The 18902-nt window shown below is 44.9% G+C and overlaps 1 long non-coding RNA gene across 1 annotated transcript in view; it reads left to right on the forward strand.

Annotated features, from left to right (window-relative positions):
• Positions 1 to 18902, forward strand: part of LOC105738801 — a 66534-nt gene that overhangs the window by 43374 nt on the left and 4258 nt on the right. The window contains exon 6 of the long non-coding RNA XR_001114654.2: positions 2772 to 2873. This is a non-coding gene — a long non-coding RNA (uncharacterized LOC105738801). The remainder of the gene's footprint in view (positions 1 to 2771; positions 2874 to 18902) is intronic.

Below are 18902 nucleotides of genomic sequence, written 5' to 3' on the forward strand. Positions count from 1 at the left end.
TGTCTGGGCCTCGTCAGTCCTTTCTCATGTTCTCCTCCCTATCCTGGGCGACAGGTAATTAGCAGGGCCAGCTGGCAGCTTCCACCAGGTACTGCCGCCAGAGAGCCGGCAGCCGGCCTGCAATTACTGTAATCCTGGCTTGGCCTCCAAAGAGAGCTCTATTCAGCTCTCCCTCTGCAAGTTGGCTTGAGGTGATGGGGCTTGTAATCTGTACATTCTCTGGGTGCCTTCTGGCAATGAAAGGCCCACAGAAGAAAGTCTCCAGTGTGCCTACCTGCGGCAGACTTCCTTTGGTAAATAACTGGGCAGCTGGGACTAAGTCATTGCCTGTTGGTGGCATGGAGGGGTGATATTTGAAATGTCTCGCCCAAGCCATATATTCCCAGTGGTTTTTTTTTTTTTTTATGTGTTCCTAGTATCTCCTCTTTCCAGAAAGCATTTCTCAAGACGAGCAGCTAGTCCTTCTAACTCCAGGAAGCTTGTCCAGGGCAGATCCCAGGCACGTCTGAAATGTAAGAATAACACTAGAAAATCCATGAATTTTAGGTTCCATGAAGGTAGTCTGGCCCTAGAAGGGAATGAGAAGAAAGGCTGCTTTATCAAATGGAAACTGTCGGCAAAGACAGGTGGTAGCAAGTGCAAGGCATGCTGGGCTGAACAGACAAAGGAAGTGCAAAGAGACTGCAGAAAGGTCCTCATTTTCACTGGGCTAAACCTTTAGCCTCTCAAGCTTCAGTTTTCCCATATGCAACACAGGCATAATAGTAGCATGTACTTCACAGGGCTGCTATAAGAATTAAATGAGACATTCTGTGTAAAGGGTTTAACATGGCAAGCACCCAACAAATATGAGCATTAAAAGCTAAGTAAGGTAACATATAAGGGAATGAACCTGAAGAAGCTAGACAGTTGGAATGCATGTAGACCTAGCCTGACAGAAGCTTCCAAGAGCACTGAGATTTAGATGGGGTGGGGGTAGGGAGGGCTCTTTTTAAAGAAACAGTCTCCCCTTTTTGGGAGGGGAGTGAGAAAATGTTCTCTTGGACGCTTAGTGGGTGAAGGACCCTCACTGCCGGCACAGCAGTCTGCGGTGCGGTTTGGGGCCCAGCGACATCATTTGTAAGGTCCAGTGCAAAATAAAAACACAGGACCCCTTGTTCATAAATCAGGATAAAGGTGCCATCAAAGGAACTGAAATAGAAAACTTTCTCCTCTCTTCTACTGTCTGTCTCTTTGTCTCTTGTTCCTTTTCTCTCCCCAACTTCTGTGTTTTTATTTGTTATTTAATGTGCCATCTCCTCAGGCAAAGGAATACTCACGCAAACAGTGTGACTCTCACAGGTACTGGGAATCCTGTCACTCAGCACGTGCCAGCCCTCAGCCCCACCTGCTAGGCTCCCGCTCCCAGCAGCCACCAGACTGACGCCCGCACCCCAGCCAAGGGCAGAGAAGCCATTCTCCCCTTCCTACTGGTCAGCTACCCCAACCCACAGTGGATAGGCAGCCCTCAAGGATTGCAACCTCCATGCTGGGCACACTGGTATGGGTCAGGTGGGCAGAGGCTCACTCCTGCCAAGCTGTGTACCAGGCATGCCAAGTGCAGCCATATCTTGCTCCTGGATGCCACTAAGTGCATGCACCCAAGTTCACTCTTCCCATGCCAGCACCTAGGCCTCTGTTGGGGCTGGAAGGCAGCATCCATCATTAGACGATGCTTAGGGACACCTGGTGGTGGGGGTGGCTGTAGTCACTGGGGAGTGGCAGAGAGAGAGAGAGAGAAAGAGAGGCCAAGGGTGTTATGGGGCATAGAAGCGAGTGACAGAGAACTCATCCTGGGGAGATGACAAGGTGGAAAGGCAGCAGCAGGACAGCTCCACAGTCCCATCAAAATCGGCTTACAAAACCCAAAATCAAAGGTATAATTATTAGGAGTTTCAAGGTGACAACTCTGGAGCATTAAACCCCAAATGTGGGACTCTGAGCCAGGTTCTGTGCCACTTCACTGCTTGTGTGCCTATGAAGCAGGCTTTCTGGAGAGTCATAGCTGTCTTGCAGTATTTTAACACCATGTTTCCTATCCCAAGTAGAGCCTGGGATTCAGACCCCAGCTCTACTACTTACTAGTTTCAGTCATGTTGGGCAAGTCTTTTAACCTTCCAAGACTCAGTGTCTGCATCTGTAAAGTGGGATTAATGATACAACCAACTCTTAAAAGTTGTTGGGAGGATTAAAAGATTATGTAACAGGGCTTAGTATGATGCTTTAATGCATTCTCTTCATATAGCATAAAGCAAGACATTAAAAACTGTTAGCTATTGCTAGCAAAGTGACTTTTTAAAGGGAGGCATGCTTCTCCCAATTTATCTCTTGGAAAACTAATCCATCACACTTTTCTGAGCTCAGAGGTCCTCTGTTTCCCTTCTTCCAGTAGATGGTGAGTGGCCGAATGAGACAAAGCAATAATGGGCCAGGGGTTCCAGGGCAGGATCTATATCTGCTTTTGCCAAGCAATAGATCCCCCAGTGCCTAACCTGATTCCTGACTAGTAGGAGATAATAAATGCTTGTCCAATTAATGAAAGTCTGGATGGATGGATGGATGGATGGATGGATGAATGGATGGATGGATGGATAGATGGAAGGAAGAAAGGATGGACAAATGGAAGAGAGAGATCTTTTTTTACGGTTTGAATGACTCTAAGGTCATTCCCAGCTCTGACAAGCCATTATGCTAGTAAGTCACCTTCATTATTTCCATTTTTTCCCATGAAGGATGAAGTTGGAAGTTCCAGAGCCTTCTCTTCACGTAATGGGACATGCAAGGGGGAAACCAAATCAAAAATGTAGAGTGGGTTAGTGGATGTCTTTGACATGGTGAGATCTTGTTCCTAATGGAGTTTTCCTCTTGGTCACGTTACCTCTGAAGGTATCTAGGGCCCCATACTCTATTCCGGGAGAGCTGTGGCCCGCATGGGTCTGCATAGTCAGACAGTGGCTAAAGCAAATTCTCTGGCTGCAGAAGAGCCTCAGTCCTTCTGTCTGATTGGCTGGCATCATGACCATGAGTGTGCCCTAGCAGATGGCCATGAGGAGGACAACTGGGCACAAACTGGGCAGCCATGTGGCTCCCTGGCACTGGGGTGGATGGCATCACTCCCAAGACCTGGAGCCTCTTGATCTCACTTAGCTCCTGTCTCCATGGTCCCTCTTCTTCCTCTCTCCCTCAGGGGTGGAGTCTTAATTTATCTGACAACAGAGAAAAAATGTGTTCTGCAGGTATATGCACTATGATTTCTGCCTTAAATTTAAGCAAGTGGATTTTTAAAAACTCGGTAGTCAGGAATTTGCATCCCTCTTCCTGCTTTGTTTTCTTCTTTCCCCCAAAGCAGTGGGTGACTCTGTCAATCTGGGCCAGGGAGGAAGAGCCCCAGCCTAAGGATTGCTTCTCCAATTTTAATGCTCGCATCAATCCCCTAGGGATAATACAATTAAACATGGCGCAGTGAGGGAATGAACTCTGAGAAATGTGTCATCAGGTAATTTTGTCATTGTGCAAATATCACAGAGCAGAGTCCAAACTCTTACATAAACCTAGATGGCAGAGCCTACTACATACCTAGGCTGTATGGTATGGCCTATTGCTCCTGGGCTACAAACCTCTGTGACATGGGACTGTACTGAATATTGCAGGATATTGTAACACAATGGTAAGTATTTGTGCATCTAAACATATCTAAACATAGAAAAGGAAGAGTAAAAACACAATTTAAAATATTTTAAAATGGGAGACCCGTCTAGGGCCCTTACCATGAATGGAGTTTGCAGGACTGGAAGTTGCTCTGAGTGAGTCAGTGAGTGAATGTGAAGACCTAGGACATTGTTGTACACTACTGTAGACCTTATACACATTGGAGGCTTAGGCGACACTAAATCTACAAAAGAATATTTTTCTTTCCCTTGGCTTACTGTATCTTTTTTATTACTATTTTATAAACTTTTTGACTCTTATGTAATAACACTTAGCTTGCAACACAAACACATTGTACAGCTATACAAAAATATTTTCTTTCTTGGCAAGGCATGGTGGCTCACACCTGTAATCCCAGGACTTTGGGAGGCAGAGGCAGGCAGATCATTTGAGGTCAGGAGTTCAAGGCCAGCCTGACCAACATGGTGAAATCCCATGTCTACTAAAAATAAAAAAAAATTTTTTTTAATCTTTCTTCTTATATTCTTATTCTATAAAGCTTTTTTCTATTTTTTTTAATTTTTAAAATGATTTTTTAAAACCTAAGGCACAGGCCAGGCACGGAGGCTCATGCCTATAATCTCAGTACTTTGGGAGGCCAAGGCAGGCGGATCACCTGAGGCCAGGAGTTCAAGACCAGCCTGGCCAAAATGGCAAAACCCTGTCTCTACTAAAAATACAAAAATTAGCCACGTGTGCTAGTGTGCAGCTGTAAACCCAGCTGCTTGGGAGGCTGAGGCACGAGAATCACTCGAACCTGGGAAGCGGAGGCTACAGTGAGCTGAGATTGTGCACTCCACTCCAGCCTGGGCAACAGAGCAAGACTTCATCTCAAACAAAAACAAAAACAAAAACAAAACGAAACAAAACAAAAACAGGGCCGGGTGCAGTGCCTCACACCTGTAATCCCAGCACTTTGGGAGGCCGAGGCATGCAGATCACGAGGTCAAGAGATCAGGATCATCCTGGCCAACATGGTGAAACCCCATATCTACTAAAAATACAAAAATTAGCTGGGCATGGTGGCATGTGCCTGTTGTCCTGCTACTTGGGAGGCTGAGATAGAAGAATTGCCTGAACCCGGGAGGTGGAGGTTGCAGTGAGCCGAGATCACACCGCTGCACTACAGCCTGGCAACAGAGTGAGACTCCTTCTCAAAAAGTAAAAATAAAAACAAAAGCAACAACAACAACAAAAACTAAGGCACAAACACACATTAGCCTAGGCCTACACAGGGTCAGGATTATCAATATCACTGTCTTCTCTTTCCACATCTTGTCCCACTGGAAGGTCTTCAGGGGCAATTATACACATGGAGCTGTCATCTCCAATGATGACAATGCCTTCTTCTGGAATACCTCCTGAATGGCCTGCCTGAGGCTGTTTTACATTTCATTTTTTTTAATAAGTAGAAGGAGTATAATCTAAATAACAATAAAAATATAGTATGGTAAATTCATGAATCAGTAATACAGTCATCTGTTATCAAGTATTCTATATGAGCATAGTCATGTACACTATCCTTTTATACGACTGGCAGTGTAGGTTTGTGTATTAGTCCATTTTCATGCTACTGATAAAGACATATCTAAGACTGGGCAATTTACAAAAGAAAGAGGTTTATTGGACTTACAGTTGCACATGTCAGGGGAGGCCTCACAATCATGGCGGAAGGCAGCAAGTCATGCCTTACATGGATGGGAGCAGGCAAAAGGAAAGCTTGTGCAGGGACACTCCTGTTTTTCAAAACCCTCAGATCTCACAAGACTTATTCACTATCATGAGAACAGCATGGGAAAGACCTGCCTCCATGATTTAATTATCTCCCATTGAGCCCCTCCCACAACACGTGGGAATTCAGGATGACATTTGGATGGGGCCATTGCCAAACCATGTCAGTTTGTTTACACCAGCATCACCAAAAATATATGAGTAATGTTATGATGTTAAGGTGCCTACATCACTAGATGATGGAAGTTTTCAGCTCCATTATAATCTTATGAGCTCACCATCATATATCTGGCCTGTGGCCAAAACAGCATAATTCAGCACATGAATATACTCAACTGCAGTTTCTGAGAGACGTGGAGCAAGTCTAAGATTCCAGATTTCTAACAAACTCCCAGGCGATGCCAATGCTGATGGCCCTGGAAGTTCTCAAGTCCACTTTGGTTTTTTATTGTTGTTGTTGTTGTTTGTTTTTTGAGACAGAGTCTTACTCTGTCACCCAGGTTGGAGTGCAGTGGCATGATTTCACCTCACTGAAATCTCCACTTCCCTGGTTCAAGAATTCTCCTTCCTCAGCCTCCCAAGTAGCTGGGATTACAGATGTGTGCCACCGTGCCCGGCTAATTTTTTGTATTTTTAATAGAGATGGGGGCTCACCATTTTGGCCAGGCTGGTCTCGAACTCCGGACTCAAGTGATCCATCTGCCTCAGCCTCCCAAAGTGCTAGGACTACAGGCTTGAGCCACCACACCTGGCCTCACAATCTCACTTTGAATAGCAAGACTTTGTGGAAGAGAGAGAGAGAGAGAGTCCTAAAAGGGGAGAGCAAGGAAGAATAAGCACATCATCGAATATTTCAAAACATTCTTGTACTACACACAAGCTTGAGTTCTAGGAACAAGTCCGAGAGAAAAAGGGAAAAAGGTGGGAGGGTGTTGGGGAGATGTGCAGCCAACTGGTCTACTCCTCTGCTTTTGCTCCAAATTGAGGCTGAAAACCAGATGGTGGTTGGTTTGTTTTCAGCAGTTCATCTTCACAGCCTGGGGAGGTCATAGTCTAAGAACGGAGGGAAACTGAGGTATTGTAGCCATGGAGCATTTTCTCATCCCCCCAGATTACCCTTCAGAGGCAGGATGGTTGCTGCCTGTGGTCCCCACCCTGGGCTCTCCTTTAGACTGAAAACAAGTGCTGGCCTCCTCCTGGTCCACCTGCTTGCGGGCTGGAAAGCACTCTCTGCCCTGGCTGCTCACACACACAGCATCCCCAGTGCTCTGGGCTAATTGGACCTGAGATAGGGAGATGACTTCAGGCTTGGAGAGGCATTTTTCTCTTACTTCTTGGCAAGGATCCTGGACCAGGGGATCATCGAGGACCACAGAAGAGAGAGGCGAGAGGGCCCTTGAGCAGCCAGCATTCACAATTCAGAATGTCTAGTGGGCTTGGGCTTTGGAGCCACCGGAGGGATGACGGCATCTTTCATAGGGTTCTTGTTATCCTTTATTTTACAAAGCAGAGAGGCAATGACAGCCCCAAATGGATTAGATGCTCAAGAGCCCTCCTGGGCCACTTTTCCTTCATCCATCGGGATCTTCAGTTCAAAGGCCCACAAGTGTCTTTGCTCAAATCCTTTCAAGCCAAACTCTAGCCAGCCCTCTAAATCCTTCCAAAGAAAAACGGAGGAGGGCTTAGGAGAAGACTATACCCACTCAGCTAATGAATGATGTCTTGGCTTGCCTGCCTAGGCAACAATCTAGGGTCAAGGATTGAAAGCCCAAATGCCTACAAGAGCTAGGCCAGAAACGCAATGAGCCAGGAGGGGTGGATATGAGGAAACCGGGAACGGTGGCGTCAAAGGGGCAGCTTCGGCTGATTGTTGCCCTGTGGGTTTATGGACACAGCCTTCCCAGATCCTAGGTGTTGGGGGACATTCTAAGAAAGCAATGTCTTAAAATAATAATAACAGGTTTTATAAAGCATGTGGTGTGTGCTAGAAACTGTTCTAAGCACTTTACGTGTTTTACCTTACTTGCTTCTCACCATGACCTGGTGATGAAGTACTGTAATTTTCCCCATTTCACAGATGAGGAAACCAAGGCACAGGGAGATGAAATAACTTACCTGAGGTCTTTCGGCTGGCAAAATGACAGAGCTGGGATTTGAATCTAGGCAGTGTGGCTCCAATTCCACTTTCCTAACTGCCATGCTCTATCTACACCTGGCCAGAAAAGATCCTCCCACATGGTCCAGTCTTCAAAAGCAGCAAAGGCTTTCTTGTGCTTTGAATCTGTCTGACTTTCCTTCTGCTACCAGACAGAAAAACTCTACTTTTAAAGGTTTCACCTAATTGGGTCAGGCCCACCTGAATAAATTTTGGAATTTAAGGTTGACTGACTTGCCACTTTAATCCCATCGGCAAAGTCCTTTCCCAGCAGTGTGTAGACTCATGTCTCGTTACTTAGCCAGGGGATGGGAATTTGTTGAGGGGCGGGCAGGTCCAGGTTTAGAATTCTGCATACCACAGCACTTTAAAACTTTTTAAAAATCTCATTTGTGATAAACACATCTTCAGGGCAGGGGTTTCTAACCTGTGGGCCAATTCTTTTGTTTGTTTGATAAATCTTTACGTAGCACCCACTGGGTGACAGCATTGTGCTAGGTGCTGGGAATACAGCATTTTACAAGGCAGACAAGTCCTCCACCCCGATCTTCCAGAGAGCTTATGGCTAAGGCATTCATGATCCCTGGGCTCCATTCCTGATACTCTGGTTGAGTATTTATTTGTCTTCAGTTACATGCCCCACAAACCCTGTTTGTTTTTTCCTCCACCCTGAATATTCATAACCACGAATTGCTCCGATTTCCTAATCAGTCTCCCATGTGAGGTACATTTAAACAGGGACCACATCTAACACCCCTGTTCTGATGTCTTGGCCAAAGCAAATAAAATTATGAATGAACAGGAGGCTGCTAAATTCCCAGTCCCAGGAGACAGCTGCTATCGACAGGGCAACCTGAAGTGCCTGATCCAGGACACCAGATGTGGACTGGCAGTGGGAGGGCAGGAAAAGCTTTGGTGATTTCCCGAATGCCAATTTTTGTGAGTCTTGTGGTTTGAGATTTCCGGCATCCTCCTGTCACTCACGGTAGCTTTCTAAAAGGAGGGCATTTCCACCTCCATTTGGGGCTTAAAATTCCTGAGAGCTTGAGATGTTACCTGCTGCTAAAATATGATTATGCACAACCAAATGGCCTGATCCAATATGCACAGCCTTATGGTCTAATATTCTCATTAATTCAATTTCACTAGTATTTCCTGAGCCCCTTGCATTAGATGCTTTAGGAATTTAAGTGGTTTCCTCACCTCTTCCCAGCACACACTTCACCTACACATAGCATCCTATATTGCGCAGAAATGGATCTGTATATTTTAAATATATATCTATCTGCCAATACCCAGCAAAGTGTGACATCCCAGGAGAAATAGAATAATGCAGATGTGGTTTAAATAGTGACCCCCTTGGCTGGAATTAATCTCTCCCTTCTCCATGCTCCTCTTAACACTGACTCCCAAATGCTGGGATTAGCATGGGGATAAAACCTGACCCTGAGGTGTAGTTGCACTTGACTGAGAATTACCTCCCTTCCCTTGGGAAAATGTTGCCAGGCTTCTGTAGAGTTCTCTCCTGCAACTCCAGCAGGTCCAGAGATCACGGGCAGGCCGCCAGGGTTTTATCTCCATAAATGTTTAATGGACCTATTGGGAGACCCAATGACAAATGTTGAGTGGGACCCACAGAAATAAAACTATTTTTTAAAAACGGAGTTGGGGGTTATAGCCCACCCCTCCACTCTCAAGATGGGGCCCTGGATATTAATAATAATGCACTCTGTGCATGCATGTGCTTAGTATGGGCTTACATCATCCCATTTAATCCTCATCATAACCCTAAGAGGTGGATTCTATTATTACCAGCACCTTAAAGATGAAGAAACCAGGGCACCTAGGACTTGCACATCTGTCCAGGGTAATGCAGGCAGCAAGGTGGGAGAGAACCCAGTTGCACGCCAGCCAGTCAGAGGGCATCAGTTCATACCAGCTGGCAGAGATCATCCAGGGAGAACAGGATGAAGCAACGTCCAGCACCTTTCCCAGCCCAGTCTGCCAGTGTAACAAGAGAGGGAGGAAGATCTTTGAGACTGAAAAAAACAAGCATATTTTACTATTTTTTTTTTAATTTCAATATTAGCATTGAGGGGCTGACTGGGAACAGGCAGAGAAATGAGTTCTGGGCCTCTCCGCAGAGAGAGTGCTCATGGTTTTACTTAGTTTTAATTTTCTCTCCCGATGAAAAATTTGCCATGGTTAGAGAGGCACCAAACAAACAGAACTGTGACCGATGTTTTGCAATTTCCTTAGCAGATTCCACATATTTTTTAGAGTTCCATCAATATTTCAACAGTTGCAACCTGGTTCCCCCTCTGGGAAGCTGTGGTGGAGTCACGGTCCCCTGACATCCCGCTTCCTCCACACAGCAGAGGCTGGGCTTGTGTCTAGGGTCCTGAGATTTGAGACATGTTGTTGGGAAGTGGGGCAGGCAGTAATGGGGCCCTGCCATAAGCCCTCAGCTCTCAGCTCCACCCACGAAAGCAGGTACTGCACATTGCTGGGTCTCTCTGCTTCTGGGCATTTTTCTTGGCCTCTGAGCCCCCAAACAATACGGATGGGTGGCCCAGCACGCAGTCCGTGCCCCCAGGTAGGATAACTTGAAGGCACCTTCCACACTATGTCCCAGAGCTCTCCAGTATGAGCTCAACTGACCACAAGATCTTGCCTGACAATGCCCCTCCTGCCCTGTTTGCCTTCCCCATCTCAACATCCCCACTCCCTCATTTGTCCTTCTTCCCAAATAAACCACTTGCACTCAAATCTTCACCTCAGGGTCTGACTGTGGGGGGACTGCAACCTAGGAGCAGTCAGAGGGGTTCCAAGCCAGAGAGGGCTGCCAGGGAAATTCAGATTAACAGCAAGGATCAGGCTGGGCGTGGTGGCTCACGCCTGTAATCCCAGCACTTTGGGAGTCCAAGGAGGGTGGATCACTCGAAGTCAGGAGTTCAAGACCAGCCTGGCCAACATGGTGAAACGCCATCTCTACTAAAAATACAAAAAATTAGCCAGATGTGGTGACACATGCCTGTAATCCCAGCTACTCCGGAGGCTGAGGCAGGAGAATCGCTTGAACCCAGGAGGCGGAGGTTGCAGTGAGCCAACTCCAGCAAGAGCTTGCCACTACACTCTAGCCTAGGCGACAGAGCGAGACTCCATCTCAAAAAAACTAAACAACAACAACAAAAAACCCAGAAAGGATCAGAAAACTGAACGGTTGTGTCAATAATGCCGGAAAAAGAAGATCCAGAAAGACTCACCCAAAAACACCAACCTGGAGGAGCCCTGATTCAGAGGGCCAGGTGTTTGCTACGAGTAACACATCTCTGCTCTTGCGTCATCATAAGCTTGAGGGTGTCTTCCAGAGACATGAGTGGTCAACACTTCCAGGAATCAGGGGCTGGCTGGGGTTGAGGTATCCTGCCTTCCTTGGGTCATTGGTGGTGTGTGTGTGTGTGTGTATGTGCCGCGGTGGAGACTGACCTAGAACACATGAAGAACTCCAAGGACAAGGCTAAGCCTCTTCCAAACTGGGCATACATGGAGAAATGGAGAAAGGCAGGCGATTAGCACATCCTGGCAGCAGAGACAGACATGGGCTTTGAGAAGAGTTGCTGGCAGGATTCTCCCACTCAATCGCACTTGGCACAGCAGACGCAAGGACCCCGTCTTACTACTGCTTTCCTTCTGAGCCAGAATCAATGCCATGAGTAGGGGCTTTTTTTCCTTCATTCCACAGGTTCAGCACCCCCATTTCTCCAACTCAATTCACTCTCAACCTTCTTTTTCTGCTTTTCTAGTTCTAGTTAAAGATCCAGCACAAATATCGGTGGAGGCTCACTAAGTGGCAGACTCCGTGCTGAGTGCTTTAAATGCATGATCACATTAAATTCTATGTATTTGTTTATTCATTCATTCATTTAAGAGATATGGTCTCTCTCTGTTGCCCAGGCGGGAGTGCAGTGGCACAATCATGTCTCACTGTAGCCTCGACCTCCTGGGCTCAAGAGATCCTCCCACCTCAGGCTCTGGAGTAGCCAGGACTACAGGCATGTCCCACCACCCCCAGCTAATTATGTATTTATTATTAGTTTTATTTTGTAAAGACATGGTCTTACTAAAGTGCCCAGGCTGGTTTCAAACTCCTGGCCTCAAGCGATCCTCCCACCTTGGCCTCCCAATGCCCTGGAATTACAGGCATAAGCCACCATGCCTGACCTAAATTCTCTTTAAAATCCTACTTTGCTCTGCTTCACAGTGAGGAAACTGAAGCACAGGAAGGTTGAATCGTAGGCCCGAAGTCACACAGTCAGCGTAGCTGGAATTGGAATTGGACTTCCAGATTAGTTGCTTTTGAACCTTGGACTCTTAACCCCACTCTGTTAATTTGTTTCCTAGGTGTGTTTTGTGTTTGTGTGTGTGTGTGTGTGTGTTTTCATTTTTGTTTTTGTTTTGTTGTTGTTGTTGTTGTAGATATTACTATCTGAGGTAGGTAATGATCCTAAATAGACCTCGGATTTTTATGCCACTTTACGGTTTACAAAGCCCTTACATCTACATTATTATATAATATAACCCTCACCATAACTCTTTGAGCCCTATAGGGCAAGAATTATTAAAACATAGTGCTTAGCACAGCACGTAAACAGTAGCCACGAGTAACAGTAGCATCTTTCACCTTTTACAAATGAGGAAACTGAGTCTCTGTTTAAGTGACTTGCCAGAGACCCCCCGCAAGTGAAGAGCCATATCTTGTGAACATGTTCTCTCCTGCTTTGGCAACCACATCCTCTCTAGTTGTCCACACTCTCTTGGGTAATGCTGGATGGCACAATAGCTAGGACCACCTTCACTCTGATACTCAGAATCTCTACTGTGACTTCAGGGTAGTGGGCATCTGCTAATCTCACCTTTGTAGCTGGCATTTATGTTAAGAGGCTCTTGCTGAAGGCTTCTCTCCTACCTTGGCTAGACTACATTTCTCATCCCCCTATACTTGACTAGGGATGTGCTGTCGTTTTTCTGGTTGACAATCTACTAACATTTCTTAGAATCAATGTTCTAAGAGACACAGTTTAAAAAGCACACCTAGTACAATCCTACTTTTAAAAACATATATATATATTTAAAAATATCATATTTATATTTAAAAATATAGGTCATATTTATATTTAAATATAAAATAAGTTATATTGTTATATAATTATTATTATAAATAATATAAGCTATAGTATATATATTATATATAATATAAGCTATAGTATATATAATATGTTATATATAATATAAGCTATAGTATATAATATATAATATATACTATAGTATATATAATATATAACATAATATATAATATAAGCTATAGTATATATAATATATTATATATACTATATATAAATATATATATATATATATATATATATATTTATAAATATATATAAATATATATATATATAAAAATATATAAATATATAAATATATAAAATATATATATAATTATATATATTATATATATATAATATATATTAATATAATAATTATATATTAGATATATATTTTTATATATTTATATATAGTATATATAATATATTATATATAATATAAGCTATATTATATAATATATATAATATAAGCTATATGTATTAATACTATAGCTTATATTATATATAACATATTATATATAATATATAATTATATATAAATATATATATACTATATATAAATATATAAATATATATAAATATATATAATTATATATATAAATATATAAAAATATATATACCATATATATAAATTATATTATTATATGTAATTATATATTACTATTATATATAATAATGTTCTCTTCCCATTGGCTAGGCACATGTCTTTGCATGTTCCTAGCCAATGGGAGGAGAGCAGGTGGCCTGGCCCCTGAACCCTCCCCTGTAGGTTGTCCACATTCTTTTCCCCAAACTCCCTGCATGCAGCTCACCCTGGGGCTCTTTGTCTTTCTACACCCAGTGGCAAGCACGGAACGTTCCACCAGCGTGTCCCTGCATCCTCTCTCTTCTTCAGAGCCTGCTGGCTGATATTCTCTGGAATGCACAGAGCTTTCAAAAAAGTGTTTACTCCCTACTTTAAGCCCAGCACGGAAATCAAAAACAGGATGTCAAAAAATACAAAGAGCTCAGGTTGCAATGCTGCTGGAATGCAAACCCAGGAAACTTCCTTTCTTTCTGGAGAAGTCGTAATGGGATGGCTGGAAATTTACTTGGACTTTTCTGGGGCATGGGAAAGAGGAGAGAGAAGCACACCTATGGCTCATTGGGACCGCTCTGTCAGGAAAGCTGCTGCTGTGCTGAATGATGACGTGTGGACTTGGGCCATTCCTGTGGTATTGGGCCACAAATTCTGGGAGGCCACAGACATGAGAAGGAGGAAAGAGAGGAGGTTTGATAATTTTATGGTCCACATTTCCCATGTTTAAGATGAATAGGTCCAGTCACACTGGGACAGTGGTTCTCACCTATGGGTAATTTTGTCCCCCACTCGTGATGTTTTTAGTTGTCATAAGTAGGGGGCAAGGAGAAGGCTACTGGCACCTAACGGGTAGAGGCCAGGATGCTGCTCCACATCCTACAATCCCTGAGACATACTACCCAGCCAAATGCCAATCATGCCAAGGTTGAGATCACCAACTCTAAGACATCTTGAACTTTCCTACTGAATTAACCCTATCAGCAGAGAAGAGTGGGAAGAGAAAACATACACCTTCAGTGTTTTGAGGTTATAAAGACGATATTACTTCAAGGTGTTTTATCTGAAAACTCCAAAATATGACATTATACCCCAATCCACAACTCATTCATTTGTGCATTCATTCACTTAACTAATAGTCACTGAGCATCTATTATGTGCGATGCCTGTACTGGGCTCTTCTTTCGCTTTGCTATAGTAAGTCCCCTTTATTATTCAGGTATTGGCGGAAACATCACATCCTCAGAGAACCTTCCCTGGGACCATCCCATCCACAGCAGCCACTACCGACTTGTCACTGTCAGTCTCTTGAGCAATTTCAGCTTAGTGCTTGCACAATTCATGATTATTTTAGTTAACTATCTGTCTCCTTTATGGTCTGCAGTTTCTATGAAGAGAGAGGCCAGGCTTGTCTATTTGTAAACACAGTCCCCAGCTCTGGGCTAAGTGCTTTTAAATGCATGATCTTTCCATAATCTCCATTTTACAGGTAAGAAAACTGAGGCACAGTTTATTCATTTATTTGCCAAATGAATGAATAAATAGCACCCCCATCCCCCACCTCAGAAGATGTGCTGTATTCGTGCTGTACCTTATCTGTAGCTTATATACTGGCCAGTTTCATGTTCCTCATTTGAGAGGTTTGGGGAAATGAGCACTCTGCTTGGGACCTCATGCAGGCGTGCAACTTCCTCCTGAGGCAAGCCGTTTGATCTTGGGTAAGTCAAATCCTCATTCTGAGCCTCATGCACTTGTGTGCCAAAAATATACATATTTTCTAAAAGGTAGGATTGTATTAGGTCTGTTTTTTAAACTAGGTCCCTTAGAACATTGATTCTAAGAAATGTTACTAGATTTTCAAGCAGAAAAATGATGACACATCCCTGGTCAAGTACTTGTGGGAAATGTTTTAAATAATGATAGATTTTCTTTAATGCAGGACTTCTCAGAGCCTTCATATGCTACCACACAATGTGAATGCCCAGGAGGAAATATGTCTTTTTCATTGTTTTCCAAACACATCTGCTCAAGGAAATTCATTTATGTGAAGCACATTGAAGGATCTGAATTGCTCGCATACCTTGGGCAATGCTATGTGGCACAATAGCTACTACCACCTTCACTCTGATACTCAGATTCTCTACTGTGACTTCAGGGTAGTGGGTATCTGCTATTCTCAGCTCTGCATCTGCCATTTGTGTTAAGAGACTCTTGCTGAAGTCTCCTCTTCTGCCTTGGCTCAACCACATTTCTCATCCCCCTATCCCTGGGAGAGAGACATGTGCCTAGCCAATGGGAGAAGAGCAGGTGGCCTGCCCCCTGGAACCTCCCCTCGAGGTTGTCCACATTCTCCTCTCCCAATTCTCAGCAAGATGCTAGGATCCAGTGAGGCATTCCAAAGCCCTGGGAACAGTGAGCCAAAGATGGAAAGAATCTAGACCTCTGAAAGCTGCCCCACCCCCTGATTGGACCGAGACGGGAGCGAGAAGTAAGCCCGCTCTCGCATGAAGCTGCTGAGATCCAGGACTCATTCACGATGGCAGTTAGCCCAGGCTGACCACTGGGGCTTATTCAAGGAAAACAGAGTCCCACTCAGCCCCTACCAGAACGCTGTTAAACATGAATGGGAGAATGAATAGGTGACCTCTTTTTTTTTTTTCCTCACCTCATGTCTCAGACCACAAGGCCACTGGTCACACGAACAGGTGCCTTCCGTTTCCCGGTGTCAGTAACCAGAGACAATGAAAGACACCTGAGGAAGACATACCACTGTCCCCGAGGCAGCAGAGCCTTTAATAATGATGACTGATGCTCACAGAGCTACTCTCCTACCTTTCTTCAAAAAGCAAAGGTATCAAAAGAGAAGGAAGAAAAAAATCCCAGTAATCTGTGTCCTGTAGTCAAGCACAGCCCAAGCTTCGGACGGCCATTGTCAGTTTCCCTGGGATGGAGTCTCTCTTGATACTTGTCAAAATACTGGCACATCCCACCTGCCAGTAGTTAAGATGCTGACAGCTCTTGCTGGCCAGGTGTGGGAGCAGTGAACTGTGCAGGACCAGGTCTCTGATAGCCACCTGGTATTGGCTTGCTGTGCACCTGGGGCTGCTGGGAACTGCTGAGATCATGGAGCATCCCTGCTTGGGGCCAGCAACCTCTGTGCCCAGCCACAGGAAGAAGCAAGTCCTCGCTGCCTCTCCCAGCAGCCTGCATGTCTGGGATTTGGCACTGAGGACCCTTTCGGGAGGAGGAGGCAGACCAGGACAGGCTGAGTTCAGCTCCATCTGTCTCCGGCTTCTGTTTGGCATCTTGGCTGTGCTGTAGGAGCCCTCTGCAGTTCCCTGCCTCTCCCAGCAGCTGCTCAATAGGAGACAGGAAAAGTGCTCTCCCTTCAGTGGACTAGTCTACTTAGGAGGCGTCCCCAGGAATCCATAGGAGGGAAGGAGTCCAGGATGGCCAAGACCAAAAGACAAAAACACACCTAAGCCCAGCCAAACCTGGCAGGCATTTGAATTTCCAAACTGAGTCTTGTCTTTCTTTATTTTCCACTCAGCATGGCTGCTCCAAGCTGAGATATTAGCCCAGATAAACTCAACACAGAAATCATAATCCGGCAAGTCATGGCCATTCTTGTCAATTCTCTTAAAGGTTAATCTGCTTTTCTCCTTATTAGTGAAGGGCCTCGGAAATGCAGCCGGGCTTCTCCCGTGTTTTGGTAGATTTGGGCTAATAGGCTATTTTATTTCCATGGTAACAGCTTCCAGTGTTACAGGAAGATAATTTTCCAGACAAAAGATTTGTCGGTCTTATTATTCTGCAGGGATCTGACTGTGAAGGCTGGGAAAGTGGGTTCACAGGCTACCCAGGATTGCAAGTTCCACCCATTCTGGAGCACCTGTTTGCCTCTGGTTTCTGGGTCTTGAAGCTTGTTAGGTGCCAAGTATTGTAGGAAATTGGCAGCAACTGAATAGGAAACTGGCAGGGACTGAATAAAGACATCCTTTGAAAGACAATACCCTAAATTCATTCTCTTATCAGGCAATGAGGTTGGAATGAGAAGTGGCTTGTATTATAGTAATCGCTGGGACAACAGGGTCCTCTGCCCTGTGGGGTGAGCCGGGAGCTGCCCTCATAGTGAGGGGCACCCTAAGAGGTGCCTTTAAGCACAGCCATCACCCTCCACACCTCTCAGTCTCAGGGTAGACTGGCAGCATTCTCGCCTCTCAGGCATTCAGCACCCAGTTCAGCAACTGCCAGGTACCAGGCTAGTCAGAGGAAGACAAAAGATGAACAAATTGGCATGCCCCCTCCTCTAAAGGAGCTTAGAGTTTACTGGTGTGTTGGGGGATGGGTGGGTTAAAATGAAATAGGGGAAAGAAAACAGGCAATGGCCATACTTTGTGACATGTGTTACAATTGGAACATCCTCGGTGCAAGGGAGCACAGGGAGGTCAGGAAAGACACACAGAGAAAGAGCTCTTTGAGGGAGACTTTGAGAGCAGTGTAGAAGCAAAAGCTTTTCAAGCATTGACTAAATGATTTGTATGAACCAAGCACTACTCTAGGTCCTGGGGATCCAAACATAGATAAAGCCAGACAGAGTCTCTATTTACACTCTGGGAGGGTAAAGAGACAATAATCAATACTGCAATTTAAGGTTGCAACTGAGAGTAATGCCCCCAAGGGGGAAGTTCTTAGTGCAAAGAGATGCAATGAGATGGAAATTGACCAAGACAGGACTCTCCCATGTGGTTGGGCAGGCTGTACACTGCACAACTCTAGGGGGAGCCAGTCACATCATAGACATTATAAATTTGAATATTTATTATGACAGTTTTCTGGAATGTGGCATCCAAAATGTCTTAAGAAAGGGGTGCCATTCCTTAAATTGAACAAAATTAATTCTATGGCCTAGTGGAGCTCCTGCCAGGAAGAAAAGGAAAGTCTTCCCCCAGTAAGGGACAAGCTCTAGGATCTGAAGAGTGGGTAGGAGCTCAGAGGGTAAAGAGACAGAAAAAAGGATGTCCTGGATGCAGGGAACAGCAGGTACTTATTGACGTCATTGTATCCCAGAGACTGAAAAGCAGCCAGGGAGGTTGCAGCAAGTAGAATGGGGAGCACGGTGCACAATGAGGCTGGAGAAGGCAGCAGGAGCTAAATCGCACAGGGCTAGGTCAGCATTTCACCTCCCTACTTAGAGTTTCCAGTGGCACAGGACACCTGGGGGTCCTGGACCTCTGGACAGGAATAAGTGGGTAAATTAGATGCAGCCGTGAGAAGGAGCCTTTGGTTAGTTATGGAAACAAGGCAAAATTGGTGGCCCACAGACTAATGATTATGAGAGTCTGGTCTGTGGATCACCCACATCAGAAGCCCCTGGGATGCATGTTGCAAATGCAGCCTCCTGAGTCCCCCACAAGACCTACCACAGTTGACTCTCCGGGGCGAGGGCAGGAATCTGCATTTTACCATATGTGCCATGTAATGTTGCAACCCAAGTTTCAGAATGCCTGGGTTATGCTAGTGTCTG

The sequence above is a fragment of the Nomascus leucogenys genome, chromosome 21, assembly GCF_006542625.1.
Source record: "Nomascus leucogenys isolate Asia chromosome 21, Asia_NLE_v1, whole genome shotgun sequence".
NCBI lineage: Eukaryota > Metazoa > Chordata > Mammalia > Primates > Hylobatidae > Nomascus > Nomascus leucogenys.